The 14,337-nt window shown below is 38.3% G+C and overlaps 1 protein-coding gene across 5 annotated transcripts in view; it reads left to right on the forward strand.

Annotated features, from left to right (window-relative positions):
- The window catches only part of LOC128672913 (mitochondrial cardiolipin hydrolase-like), a 125,404-nt gene that overhangs the window by 62,180 nt on the left and 48,887 nt on the right, over positions 1-14,337 (forward strand). For 3 of the 5 annotated variants that reach the window (XM_053750434.2, XM_053750431.2, XM_053750432.2), the window contains one exon: positions 23-57. The exons of the other annotated variants lie outside the window; for them this stretch is intronic. The gene's annotated coding sequence lies outside the window, so the exon portion shown is untranslated. The remainder of the gene's footprint in view (positions 1-22; positions 58-14,337) is intronic. 5 annotated transcript variants of the gene reach the window in all.

The following is a 14,337-nucleotide window of genomic DNA, read 5'->3' on the forward strand; positions in this document are numbered from 1 at the left end:
TAACGTTCCATTTTTTTTACAGGTCTGGGTTCAACACTCGATAACTTCTGATAACACGTGAGTGGCTTTTTTTTTGCACAGATTCTGTTGCCACGGTGATACGGAGCGTATCTGGCGTGATAACGTTGCGTTATCAGCGTGATGAATTGCGCTGTTGCGTTACATTTGAAATTGTGCGCTTGGAATTTCTGTTGCCTATGCCATATCCCGTTTCACCGTGATGTTTTATTTTAATCTATTTTGATTTATTTTCTCTTTCTTATCTAGTGTGTTATTGCTATCACTAGGATGCTACCATGAAACATAAAACATGTAGCACGTCATTGCGTCCACACAAAAAAAGCGAGAACTTTTTTTTTACACAATGAGTGATGATTATGTCCGACCGATTTCGGTTATGGCGACAATTCTTCGTCTTCATAATACTATGAGTACACGATATGGGGAAAAATACAGCATGTGGTCTGGAAGGAAAGAATATATAACCCAGATTTTATTGTCATTGTTTTGCAGTCTTGCGAATATCCCCATCTAGTGGCAGTAGTCATACAGTCAACAGTAAACTTAACAGTCAACTAGTGGGCACGTTTCCATCTCGATGTTTTTCGTTTTTTTCATCGGTAGCAAGTGGTGGTTTAAGAAAGCTACTAAACATAAGTCTGATTGGTACACAAATACAACACACGTGGCACGATTAAGATTTGAACCTGGGAACTTCATCACACAGGCGGCTTAACCACTCCACCACCACTGCATTTTTGGCTGTGGTCATAGTAAATAACAATTACCATGCCGCATAATATCTCACAGCCGCCATTTTTGATTCATACTAAAGAAAAGCAGAAAAATGTTTAACCTCTTCTCCATATGTCGTACGAAGCAGTAAATCTTCAGAACAAACAAATTATATCCAGAATTCCAGATGATACAATTTTTTGAGCCCCAATAATTTTATAAATTCTCACCAATTATATCCCCAAATTCTTCTGGCCCCGGGAGCCATATGTACGGTCCATACGGGCATCATCAGCGTATAAATCAGGGCACTCCTCTATATGGCTTAATTGTTACCGTTTTTTTTTTCTTGCAATAACTCACCTATCGATCGGGCCGTTATCTCGAATAAATCACGGTTTCCTGCAAATTTCAACCGTTCAGATAGCTATTGTTCGTTCTATGATGGATGGCATCGGTTAGCCAATAGGGAAGGGACTCAGATTCGGCGTTCGCGCCATTTTTTTTTCAACTGCGGTTTTCGAGAATTAGTGCACATTTTTTGTGTCTCATTTGCCAAAATGACAGTTAATGTTGTCGGTAATAAATCTGTGCAGTCCCGAAACGACGCCATTAGTCAAACAAAAGATCAAACAAAATCATCGGTTCTCAAAATAGAGCACGGTTTCGTCTAAAAACGCAGTCATTTGCATCAAAGCCACCATTTCTCTTCTTTTATTCTATTATTTGAATTCTTTGTCATATCCGGTGACTTTTATGACTTATTAATTGACAGTTATTCCGAAAAAAGTCGTAAAATAGGTTCTTAAAATGTAAAAACTAACCCATTTCCCGCTTCCCGGTTTGCCGGATGCTTGCGCACGTTTGTAACACATAGCACATACATACATATACACAAAAATTTAAATAATTCAAAAAGTTAGTTTAAATACTTACCTATACACATTCCGAGTGCAGACAAACTTAATATCATTCAGAGTCCATGCCGTGCCGTATGACCGGATCATGTGAAAAAGGGTCGAAAAATGTCGTAAAATTTGTTCCTGGAACTGTAAAAGTCGTATTAGATATCAAACCCCTCGAAAAGGGACCGTTTCGTGCGTTCGCGCCATTTCGCAGTATTACCACCACCACGCGCCGACGCACCCTCTGTTTTGATCTGTCTCCAATGAATCGTAACCAAATATCACCATTGTTAGAACTCACAAACGGTCACACGAATTAATTACCTCATAAACATTTGGCGGAGGTCCAACCCGCGATCGTTGACACGCTAAAACACTATTTACATCCGTCATTTTGTATATTTAGCACTACTCCGATGAAATTAGAAAGAACTACAAAAGGTAGACCACCTGTAGCGACTATTTCAATTAGACTTCGTCGCCATTCGAAAATACCGTTCTGCTTGCCGTTCCGTTGGGTCTCTTCAATTTAAAATTTCTTGGAATTTGTCCCCATTTTATTTTTTAAATAAACGTAGTTTAGATTTCTAATAAAGTTTGTCTGAAGATCTGTAAATTGACGAAATAAAGGGGCCTGCATACCGCTGCGTTCAGAAACATTTTCACAACATTTTTATCTATGAACCACTCGAAAGTATAAATAAAATTGAAAACTGCATCAAAACTTTTGAATTTAGAACAAGTACAAACAGTAAATCCAATTTACAAAGTACAAAAAGTAAATATTTTATGTAAGGCCATGTTTTGATTGATATTAATCATATGGTGTGTGAAAACAGTGTCGACACCTTTGATGTTCGCCCTTATACCGTCCTAGTTGAGCGAAAAACATGACATGCAGGCGAGCGCGGTACGTCAACTCAAACAGTCAGGCAAATGGGCCACTGTGTAAGCCTGTTAGAAACTAGGCTATCTCAAGTCTGTATACGGTTTAAAATAGTATTTAAATGCAAATTCAAAATATTAATAAAATATAGGCAAATAAATACAGATCTTTGTTACATTTCACATAGTATCACTACGTTTTATCCTAGAGAGGATGTATTATAATTTAAAATAAATTATTTCTATTTAATCATGCATCGAAACTTTAATATTTAATAAATCAATTAGGATCCTAATCCTTTTATTACAAAATTATAGCTATTTAAAAATAATAATGGAATTTTATTTACGCTGGTAAATAAAATTCCATTATTATTTTTACGACCAGTGTTTTCCCCGTTTCTTTCCCAAACATTCCGGCGCAAACCATTTGGTTATTGGGTTTGCACCCGACTTAATCTCACATAGCGTCCCACAGCGTGTTGTAGCATTGCGCCGCTCGTAAGTGTAGCATAATACTCGTATAAATAGCGACGCGTGGGAAAACACACGATCACGATAAACATTGACTGGGGAAATCAATGCGGCGCACTCACGACCGATAGTGTTTGATCAATGCAACGTTACCTCACAGCGATTACGCTGTTGTGACATGCAACAGATAGTGTACCACCGGTCTTCACGGTGCAGACCAAACGCGTATGCAGCACGTATGCGTGCACAACCAGCCACAATCCCGTACAACGGGCAACGTTACGCATTCGGGTTTTTCAATGCAATCTTAAGACCCTATTCTTTAATATCAAATTTCATTTTCATCTTAGACAAGTACTTTTATTATATTTTATGATATGATATGATACTTACATCCTATGGATACTTTATGGCACTACCTTGCTCTGTTTGGTATAATGGTTGACTGAATGGTATAAAATGCCATATGCATATTCCACATTTTGTACATAATAAATCCAATAGAAATATTAAAAGCTTGTCCAATAGATAATAATTCGCAATGTGACGACCTCGATGGCGCAGTGGTAAAGTTCTTGCCATTGAACCTAGAGGTCCTGGGTTCGATCCCCGGTCGGGTCATGATGGAAAATGATCTTTTTCTGATTGATCAGGGTCTTGGATGTTTATCTATATATGTATTTGTTATAAAATATAGTATCGTTGAGTTAGTATCCCATAACACAAGTCTCTAACTTACTTTGGGGCTAGCTCAATCTATGTGATTTGTCTTGATATATTTATTTATTTATTTATATTTAATTATTATTATTAGTATTGATACTTAGATTTAGCGGAAACGAATTGCAACTTCTCCCCTTTTCGAATGGAAATGCGATCTTTTGCGCGGGCATGTTGGGGTGAATAAATTCCATCGATCTCGATCCAACGTACTTTAACGGTCTCTCATACACAGTACACGGAACTAATACCGCAGATTATATCTATCTATTATATCTCTGATCTGAGTGCATGAGACTGCTTCCTCAGCCATAGAGCGTCATGTACCAGGATGCGCGTTTCTACTTTTTCTTCTCTTCGCTTGGCCTCGGGCATCCTTTCGTCTGATCTATCTATGCTTCATTCTCAGAAAAAAAATCGTCATTTTTAGTTTTATTTACCTACCTGTAGTCTTAGATGAGCCGAATCTGGTCTAGTTTTTATCAAAGTTGAATTATTAAAGAGCGTTGTTTCGGATTAAAAATAAAAACTTATTTATTGTTTCTGGTGTCACAATATCCTTATTACTATTTTTACTTATGTATAAAAATGCATGAATATACTTCCCCCTCAGTTTTATTCGTGCAGTACATCGCATGCCAGCCCTCCATGAGCCCAGCAACAGTTTTTAACTATTAATGAACCATGCTAATATATTGCAATTTGTTCGTGCAATTATGTTTGCTTTTCTCCACTGCTGGAGCACGATAATTGTTACAACATATTCAAAGCAAGCTAGTTAAATGAATATGGATGAAAAAAAAGGACGCGCGTCTCACAAATCACTTGTATCTAATCAATGCTTTGTGAAATACGTGGATATGGATATGCCGAGCGCGATTCTCGTTTAAGTTATTGTTTATGTCTGCGGAAAATTCCCAGGTCAGGTGATTCCAGACTATCTTTGGTATCAGCGAAGGAAAATATCGTGAGGAAACCTGTAATCTTGTTGATGATTATTATCTAAGTAGATAGATATGGCGACGGTATGTCACTCCGTTAATATTGCCAAATTCTTCGGTGTCACACTCATAACATCATCATACGTCTCTTCTCTCTCTATCCCACTTTATGCGGGGTCGGTACAGCATGTCAGTCTCCTCCACTTCTCCCTGTCTTCGGTGTGACAAAATAGTGTGACAGAGAGTCGGCGCCCGAAAAACACGCTTTTCTTCTGTTTAGAGAATATTCACACGACATCAAGCCTTATTAACATTAGGCTACATTCAAGTCGTGACTTGTCTCGTTGTCAAATGCCATAAACACGCTAAATAATAGGTGTCCAAGCATCCAACAAAAGCAAGACATGCAAGTCTTACCAGCCCAGTGGTCAGATATACCACAACATATACAATTATAGACAAAATGTCCGTTTGCGTGTCATAAAAACAAAACCCCATTTCTCTAGACTAGCGCCCCGTAACCACCCGTGTCTTGTTTATCTATTTACGCACCCACAGTAAAAACATCGTAAAAATTCCACCAAGCTATTGTTGTAGAAACGTTTTTACGACTGTGTGTAGTTTGTACCGGTCCGAACGTTATTTGCAGTTTTTATTTATGGATTTAAATGTGATAAACATTTTCTTTCATAACCCTTCGTACGCGCGGGACGTGAAAAAAATACTCGGCGTATGTGCATTTCTATTGGATTCGACGAAAGTGTTATTTATCCTCCCCCGTCCAATAAAGAGCGCTGAAAGTGTAATAAAAATTTCCGAATCAAATTAGTTTATTTTGTGAACATAGGTAAAAAAAAACATGTTAGTATTTGTACAAAATAATAAATCTTACAATTTTGAAGATTCTCCAGTCATTCACTATGTGGAGCCCACAAACAGTTTGAATAGAAACAACGCGACGCGACGCGCGCTCCGTTCAGCGCGCTCCCCACCACCGCGCGAGTTGTGCCGTGATGCGAATTACGTGTGCAGTATCAATGTTGTACTATAAATATATGTAAATATTGTAAAATAAATTATTCTACTTCCATTCTTCTCATTGGCATTTTATTTCGAGTAGTCTAAGCACACTACAATTGGTGACCCCGAAAAAACGATGGCAGACAAGATGATGGAGCACACAGAACAAGCGGTAGCAGAAGTCCGTGAAGATTCAACCCCTAGAAGCAGCAGCGAAACGCAAAACAACTTGCAATTTCAAGTCTTAAGCAAACAAATAGAAAAGCTTACACTTGAGATTGCCGCTCTCAAAGAAGGTCGGTCCAGATTTCGTGGTCGTCAACCCTTTAGAAACCCACGCCAGAACAGATCATCAACCAGATCGAAGTCGAGAAACGGAAGAAAACCAGGTGACCCAGAATGGGAATGCTCGTATCACTATCGCTTCGGTGATAAGGCCAGAAAATGCCAGTCACCCTGCGCTAGGCGACGGTCGGAAAACTAGAAGCAACATCGACGGTGGCGGGCGTTGGTGTTACTAAAGGGAGTAACCGCCTCTGCATCAGGGAGCTGAACACGAAAGAGCGTTTTCTCGTAGACACCGGCGCAGACATATCTGTATTAGCAGCGAAAAACAGAAACCAAACTCCGAGCAACACCTACAAGTTGTACGCAGCGAACAATACGCCGATACGAACCTACGGAGAGAAAACTATAAATCTCAACATAGGCCTTCGTCGCACATACAAATGGACATTCATCGTTGCAGACGTACAGACATCCATACTGGGCGCAGATTTCTTACGAAGTCACAAGTTACTCGTCGATCTACATCAAAAGAAGCTCATAGACAGCGTCACTGATTTGAAGATAGAAGTCATAGAAACAACAAGCAATCAGCCCACAGTATACATCATAGACCAAAATCACATATATCAAGATATCTTAAAAAAATATCCCGAAGTACTACGCCCGATGTCAGTGAAGGAACCAGCAAAACACAGCGTCACACATCACATCGAAACCGCCGGCCCCCCACTCTTCGCCCGGCCTCGACCCCTCCCACCCGACAAGTACAAAGCGGCCAAGATTGAATTTGAGAAAATGATGGAGATGGGTATTTGCCAACCATCCAAAAGTCCATGGGCGAGTCCATTACACGTCGTCACAAAGAAAAATGGCTCACTTCGTGTGTGTGGAGACTACAGAAGACTTAACGCCGTGACTGTACCCGATCGCTACCCCATACCGAGAATTCAAGACTTCACATACAGATTGCACAATAAGAAAATATTTACGAAATTAGATTTAAAAATGGCATATTATTGGATCCCAATTCGAGACGAAGATAAAGCAAAGACAGCCATCATTACACCGTTCGGACTCTTCGAATTCAACTGCATGACGTTTGGCCTACGAAACTCTAGCCAAACATTCCAAAGATTTATGCACGAGGTACTACGAGGCTTGGATGACATCGTCTACTCATTCATCGACGATTTATTAGTATTTTCAAATAATCCGGATGACCACAGAAGGCACGTAGAACTTGTCCTGGAACGCCTAAGTAAATATGGAGTATCGTTAAACATCGAGAAATGTGAATTCGGAAGAAACAAGATTGAATTCCTCGGTTATCAAGTCTCAGTGGAGGGGATAACACCGACCGAAGAGCGCACTCACGCCATCTCTAACTATCCGAAACCAAACACGGTGCAAGATCTTAGAAGATTTCTTGGCATGGTCAACTTCTATCGTGACTGCCTACCTCATCAAGCCGAACATCAACACGAATTAAACAAATACTTACATAACGCCAAGAAGAACGACAAGACACCGATAGTATGGACAACTGAAGCCGAAACAGCTTTCGATATATGCCGACAAAGCGTTCTCGAAGCTACTACGTTATCACATCCAGTACCCGGTGCACCGTTATCTTTGTTGACCGACGCGTCTGACTGCAGTTTGGGCGCAGTGCTACAGCAAAAAGAAAATGAAGTATGGAAACCACTCGCATTTTTCTCGAAGTCAATGAGCGAGACGCAACGGCGATACAGCGTGTACGATCGCGAATTACTAGCTATGTACACCGCTGTCAAACACCTACGACGTCTTATAGAGGGGAGCGAAGTGACCATTTACACCGATCACAAACCTCTAGTAAACGCCTTAACAAGACTGCCGAGCAACAGCGACACACCGAGAAGAGAGAGACAACTACATTATATCAGCCAGTTTTGTTCAAGAATCAAGTTCATACAAGGAGAAAAAAATCTAGCAGCCGATGCCATGTCACGCATAGAAGAAATAGATCTACTCACATGCATAGATTACGAAAAATTATCACAAGAACAGAAAAGAGATATCACCCTACAAGATTTGAAAAATCATCCGAAATTAACTTTTGCCGACACAATTCTGACAGGCGTCACTCAACCTATCACGTACGAGACATCGACAGGGAAAAATCGACTGTATCTACCACAAGCTTTTCGTTATGCCGCTTTCAAAGCGCAACACGAATTAAGCCATCCAGGAATACGCACGACGAGAAGAATAATGACTTCAAAATATTTTTGGCCGTCTATAAACAAGGACGTCGGAACATGGGCCAAATCCTGCATTGGTTGTCAGCGTGCGAAGATTCATAGACATGTCGTCAGTCCCTTAGGCGAGTTTTCACCGGCAAGAAGATTTGAACATGTACATACAGACATCGTTGGACCTCTACCGATCTCGCAGGGATACCGCTACCTCGTCACAATCATCGATCGCAACACGAACTGGATGGAAGCGATACCGGTCAAAGAAATCACCGCCGAGATTGTTGCTCAAGCAGTCTATGAAGGATGGATATCGAGATTTGGATGTCCTTTACGAATCACCACGGACCAAGGACGGCAATTCGAGTCATCATTGTTCAATGCACTAATGAAGAAATGTGGCATAAGGCGCATAAGAACTACAGCCTATCATCCTCAAGCCAACGGAAAAGTGGAAAGATTCCATCGCACATTGAAGGCGGCATTGATGGCAAGAGAGGCCAGTACAAGGTGGATAGAAGATTTACCTACAGTTTTGCTTGGCATACGCACTGCACTACGTGACGACAACACTAGTCCTGCACTGATGACGTATGGTTCTACGCTACGAGTCCCGTTCGATTTCTTTGTACCTACAAAGTCAAAGAATGAAGACGCCCAATTCATCCGCCAGTTCACAGAAACAATGTCAACTCTATCACCTGTACAGAGAATAATCGCATCGAGTAAGAACCTCTTCGTATATAAGGAATTATCAACATGCAGTCATGTATTCGTCCGCAATGACACTGTGAGAAGCCCCTTGATAGCGCCATATGACGGTCCATACAGAGTGATAGAGCGAAACAACAAATATTTCAAGATTGAATTGCCACTTCGAGCATCCAATATATCCATTGATCGACTCAAACCGGCACACATAATCAAGCAAGATGACGACGTAGCGGCAAACGCGCAACCGAGCCATCCCCACTCCTCGAAACCCGCACCAGCAACGAGTACATCTCAGCGCTCACTATCTGCTCACACGCCGAGTGCGCCGCAACCACGTATTGTCAAGCCGGGAAAACAGGAAACAACAACTATGCCGAAGATATCAAGACATGGAAGAGTAATCAAACCTTGTGTACGCTTCGCTTGAAGGGGGATAATGTGGAGCCCACAAACAGTTTGAATAGAAACAACGCGACGCGACGCGCGCTCCGTTCAGCGCGCTCCCCACCACCGCGCGAGTTGTGCCGTGATGCGAATTACGTGTGCAGTATCAATGTTGTACTATAAATATATGTAAATATTGTAAAATAAATTATTCTACTTCCATTCTTCTCATTGGCATTTTATTTCGAGTAGTCTAAGCACACTACAACTATGTTCACACAAAAAAAATCAATCTACAACAAAATAATGATAAACATAAACTTTCACATTTATTATATAATTTTAGAAATATTTATAAAAATAAAAAAGTCTTCTGCCCGGTCCGTGTATATTATGCGACGGAAGATTGCAATTAAATAATGTAATTGTAATATTGATTTTAATCGAACTACCGGGTGGTTTCATTATCTTGAAACGATTGGTTCTTTTTTTGGTCCACTTTTTGTCCAAATTGTTGTTTATTTTGTAATTACAAGGGAAGTCAGGTGCCTCCAACACGCAGTGTCAGAGATGGGTTTCCGCCCGGCTTATAAAGGGCGTAAACGATTATTCCCGGGGCGTAAAACCATATTGGGCACGAAGCCCTTTTTTATTATCATAATAACACCGCTGTAACTAATCGAACACAAAATTGATCCACTTTTATTTTTACAATAAATCTTATTGGTTTCTTCCAAGAAATTTGTATTGTTTTGTTTGTATTGTTCGTAATTAAATCTATTCTTTAATTACTAACAATACAAAATAGACACCACGTAATGTATCAATTGAATTGTAATTGTACATACGAAACTAACAACATAATTGTTACGTCTTCCTTATAATTTTGTTAAATGAATGATGGCATATGACTTACATATGTCTATTTTATTCAGTGAGAGAGATCTATATCTGGTAAACCGTTGAGGGGCTCCCACCTCTGGAGCCGTTTCTGGGTACACCACCAGGTCATGCTTATCATAATATTGTCAACCAAATTAAACGTACATACAAAATTTCAGATCAATCGATTGAAGATATATATCTGCCTTAAAAATAAGTTCTAAGATTCCACTCGAATAGTCATAGGGACGGACATATATAGTTACATTGCAAGTTAAATAAAAGCTTATAAAAAGCCATAGTCAACTATTGATGAGAATTTCAACTTGACATAGAAACTGTATTTATAAAGTACTAGATGTTTCCCGGGGCTCCGCTCCCGTGTGAATTTTGAGATAAAATATAGCCTATAGCAAGCTTGGATAATGTACCTTTCTAATTGTGAAATAATTTTTGAAATTGGTTCGTTAGTTTCAGAGATTACCCGCCTCAAACACACAATCTTTATAATAATAGGTTTTATTCCTAAACAACTGATTTTATAGCGGTTTTCACTGCATCTTGAATATAACTTAGAAATTGGTCTTTTATTATTGGAAGTCTATGTACAGTTGACAATGGTTTAAACATCCATAAACCGGCCGTTGACACGTTTAGAAACTGGTAAAATAATTTCATGTTCTTTACAGCGATTTATTAGTCTATAAATCTATGTTCAGTTGCTGCATGGGTAGTTATAGTTACGCTTTATTATGACAGTTAATAATGGAAAAATGTGTATTTATTAATTGTTTAAATTATAGCGATCAAAGAAAAAACAAAAAAAAAATGAATCATACAAAATCGTCCGATGAAGCTAGTAGAATTACAAAATATTTTCAGTATTTTACATATTATTTTATATTTAGTTTAAAAACACCAAAGTTCTTCTCGTACGAAGCAGGCGCGGGTCGCTAGTACATAGGTACATACATTTAGTGATTCCCCACGCGTCGAAATGCGACTCGGCTAATACAACCCTACTTGGCGTTACCCCCCGCGGGCCGGGGTCAACAACCCCCCGACCTTGGTACCCTCCGCTGAAATATCGACCTTCCAATGTTTTGCTCGAGGTTGATTGGGATAAGTTATGTTTTGAACGATCGTGTTTTCAGTTGCTTGTTTAATAACACGTTAATCTACTCAAGTGTATTGTTACTTAAATGTATTGTACTAGCGCCCCTTTCCGGCTTCGCTCGGGTAAAAACATAATAAATTATACACCTCAACCTTCCTTAGAAATTTGGTGAAAACCGCTTGAAAATATGTGCAGTAGTTTGTTGTTTTATCGTGACAGACAGACAGATGTGGCAGAGGATTTTATTTTATGTATATAAGGGAGTATACGGCAATATTTTTCTTACATTTTTGGTCCAAAATGAGACTCTCTCTAACATGTAAACGACAAAATGATGTTACAGTTACAATCTACTTAATAAATAAAGGTATATCGCGCATCTACATAGTATCTAGATATCCATTGCTGTACAGCAATGGATATCAACAAGGAATGAATGCCAACAAAATCGAATTCAAACGGCGAAATACAAACATATCGTGACTAGGATGTGTACGGTTCTAATACACAAGTGACCAACAAACAAACAGACACGACACACAAATCTGACCTCGCTATACATGAAGGGCCCTACTCAGTACTTGTGTTGATACTCTATCAATATTCGTAGGTACCTTACCTTACAATCGTGGATATTATATGGGAATTTCTTATGTGGAATAGAGATGTTTCAATCAGTTCAAATTTGATGCTCTTTTATAAAAAATAATTACATAGATAATTTATTCTTGAAACCGTCTTGAGGCCGCGGTGTCAGAGCGCTCGGCTTCAAAAGGCGATTTTTAAGTATCAGTACATTACATACACGTCTGATTTATAGATCAATCTGTGGATTTTACCATATAATTTATTACCATATATTTAAGAGCATCAACTTTTGGTGAAGGAAATCATCATATACTGCTGCTCAGATGGTGGTAATTTTTACGACAAGGCAGATGATTTTAGATGACTCAAAATGTGACACCAGTATTACCTTTAAAACAATCGAAAAATAAAAAAATACAGACAGATCCTCAGTAGCAGGTGTTTTTGAAATGGTAACTAATTTACAACCACATAAAATACGATTCCCTATTAAGACAAAAATCTAGGGTAGAAAAAATAATCAAAAAAGCGTGCATTAAAAAGCCATTGGGTGCGTATTAACAAATGTTTAGGGGTCATTACGAGATGGGCGGAATCCGAAATAGATAAGGTCTATTTCTCACTGCGTTGCTACGACAATGATACGATAATTATGTTATGTTTTGTAATGTTAAATCGTTGAATAAGAATTAGCCAGCTCTCACACATTATTTTGTTAGATAATAATCATAATTTTTACGAAATTATGTAAAAAATATCCAACATCATTCATAAAATCAATAATGTACATATGTGCTTTAATTATGTAAGTCATATAATTTTTCTAGAGTCGATGATAAATTTTATTCTATTTACTTTAGCTAAATTGGTATAGAAGTACAAAGTTACAAAGTCTTAAATTGTGATAAGTCGCCGATATTGAAAATTAAGTAGAATATATCACAAATTTCGGCCCTTATATCTTACTCGTGTCTGTCCAAATCAGTGAGCGGCCTAGAAAGCCAAAATTTACGACCACACTGCCGGTCACCTGCCACTCGTGTCAGGATAAACATGCGCGGGCGCAGGCGGTATTTATTGGTGGCTTTGATAATTCTGTTTAAATTAATAGCCGGCGATCTGGAAGAAATATTACGTCTTGTATTTGTTACGTTAATATGTTTTATTAAGTGTTTTATCACATTGATTTGATGATTATTATATTTTGTTTATATGTTTGTGATTGATGTTAATTTGTGCTTAATTTTTGTGAAAATCTGAAGATAGCAAAAAAAATTTCTTTAATCCAAAACTTTGCAACTCCAAGTATATTAGAATTTTGAAGCTGTGAACATTAATAAGATCTTAGATTATTAAATAATCGATAGATATGAATTCAATTGTATTGATATAATAGATATATAAAAAAACACAACAGGAAGTTGAAATGATCAAGCGAATGATACAAAACCTTAATCAATTCCCTAATCCAAACAATAATTACTTTTGACAAAGATAAAACCACAAAGACAACAAAAACAACGTAAGGCAACACTCATCAAAACGAATGCCTCAACGGGGACAAAGATAATTCAACAAGGAAACAGCGGGCAGGTGCTGCCAATTACGAATAGAGAAACAAAAAGACCTTCAAGGATCACCTTACCTCGAAACACCTTTCCAACGCAGCTGCTGTCATTAAAAAGGGAAGTGTCATAAATGACGCTTAGGATAATATTTGCCTTCTTTTGACTTTAAATAGACAATGCAAAGGCATCTAGTCTGTTCGTAATTGTTACCATACCACCCATAGTTTCATAAACCGAACGCTTCATAAAAGAGATTCAAAACCCTGTACAATGGGTCCCGTTTTGCTTTTGTTCTCGTTCGAGGGTAGTTTTGGAAATGCGTCTTCCCGGTAAGAGGTTTTGTTGTTTCTGATGAATATATTTGTATTGTTTACTTATTTAGCATGGTGTTTTAAATGTTGCTGGCTGGGTGTAAATTCCTGTAGTGACTACATACAATGTCGTTATACCTATATAGATTGATGATATATTTTACGTGCAGCAATGGTAAGCTCTTTTGGCATGATAGAAACCAACACTGTTTAATTGAGTTTCTTCCGGTATTTCTTCTCAGCGGTGGTCGTTCAGTAATGTCAGTTTGTAGCTTTTTGAGAGATTACTATATAATATAAAATTTGTCGTGAAAAAGTGCCTGTGAAGGTCTTAATTTCTGTATAAATTGATTTGATTTACGCAATTAATTTTTATCTGAGCACGTATCGTGCATTTAAATGGCGACATACATTTAAAAGTTGCATCTAATGGGAAGTGTTTGTCTAATCAGAAAATTTTAATAAATAATACATCTTATTACTTACTTAATTACACGTACATATGTATAATTAAAAACTCAACATACCCATAAATAAATTTCGCTACACCTCGTAGGTCGTCATCAAC

The sequence above is a fragment of the Plodia interpunctella genome, chromosome 10 (assembly GCF_027563975.2).
Source record: "Plodia interpunctella isolate USDA-ARS_2022_Savannah chromosome 10, ilPloInte3.2, whole genome shotgun sequence".
Lineage (NCBI taxonomy): Eukaryota > Metazoa > Arthropoda > Insecta > Lepidoptera > Pyralidae > Plodia > Plodia interpunctella.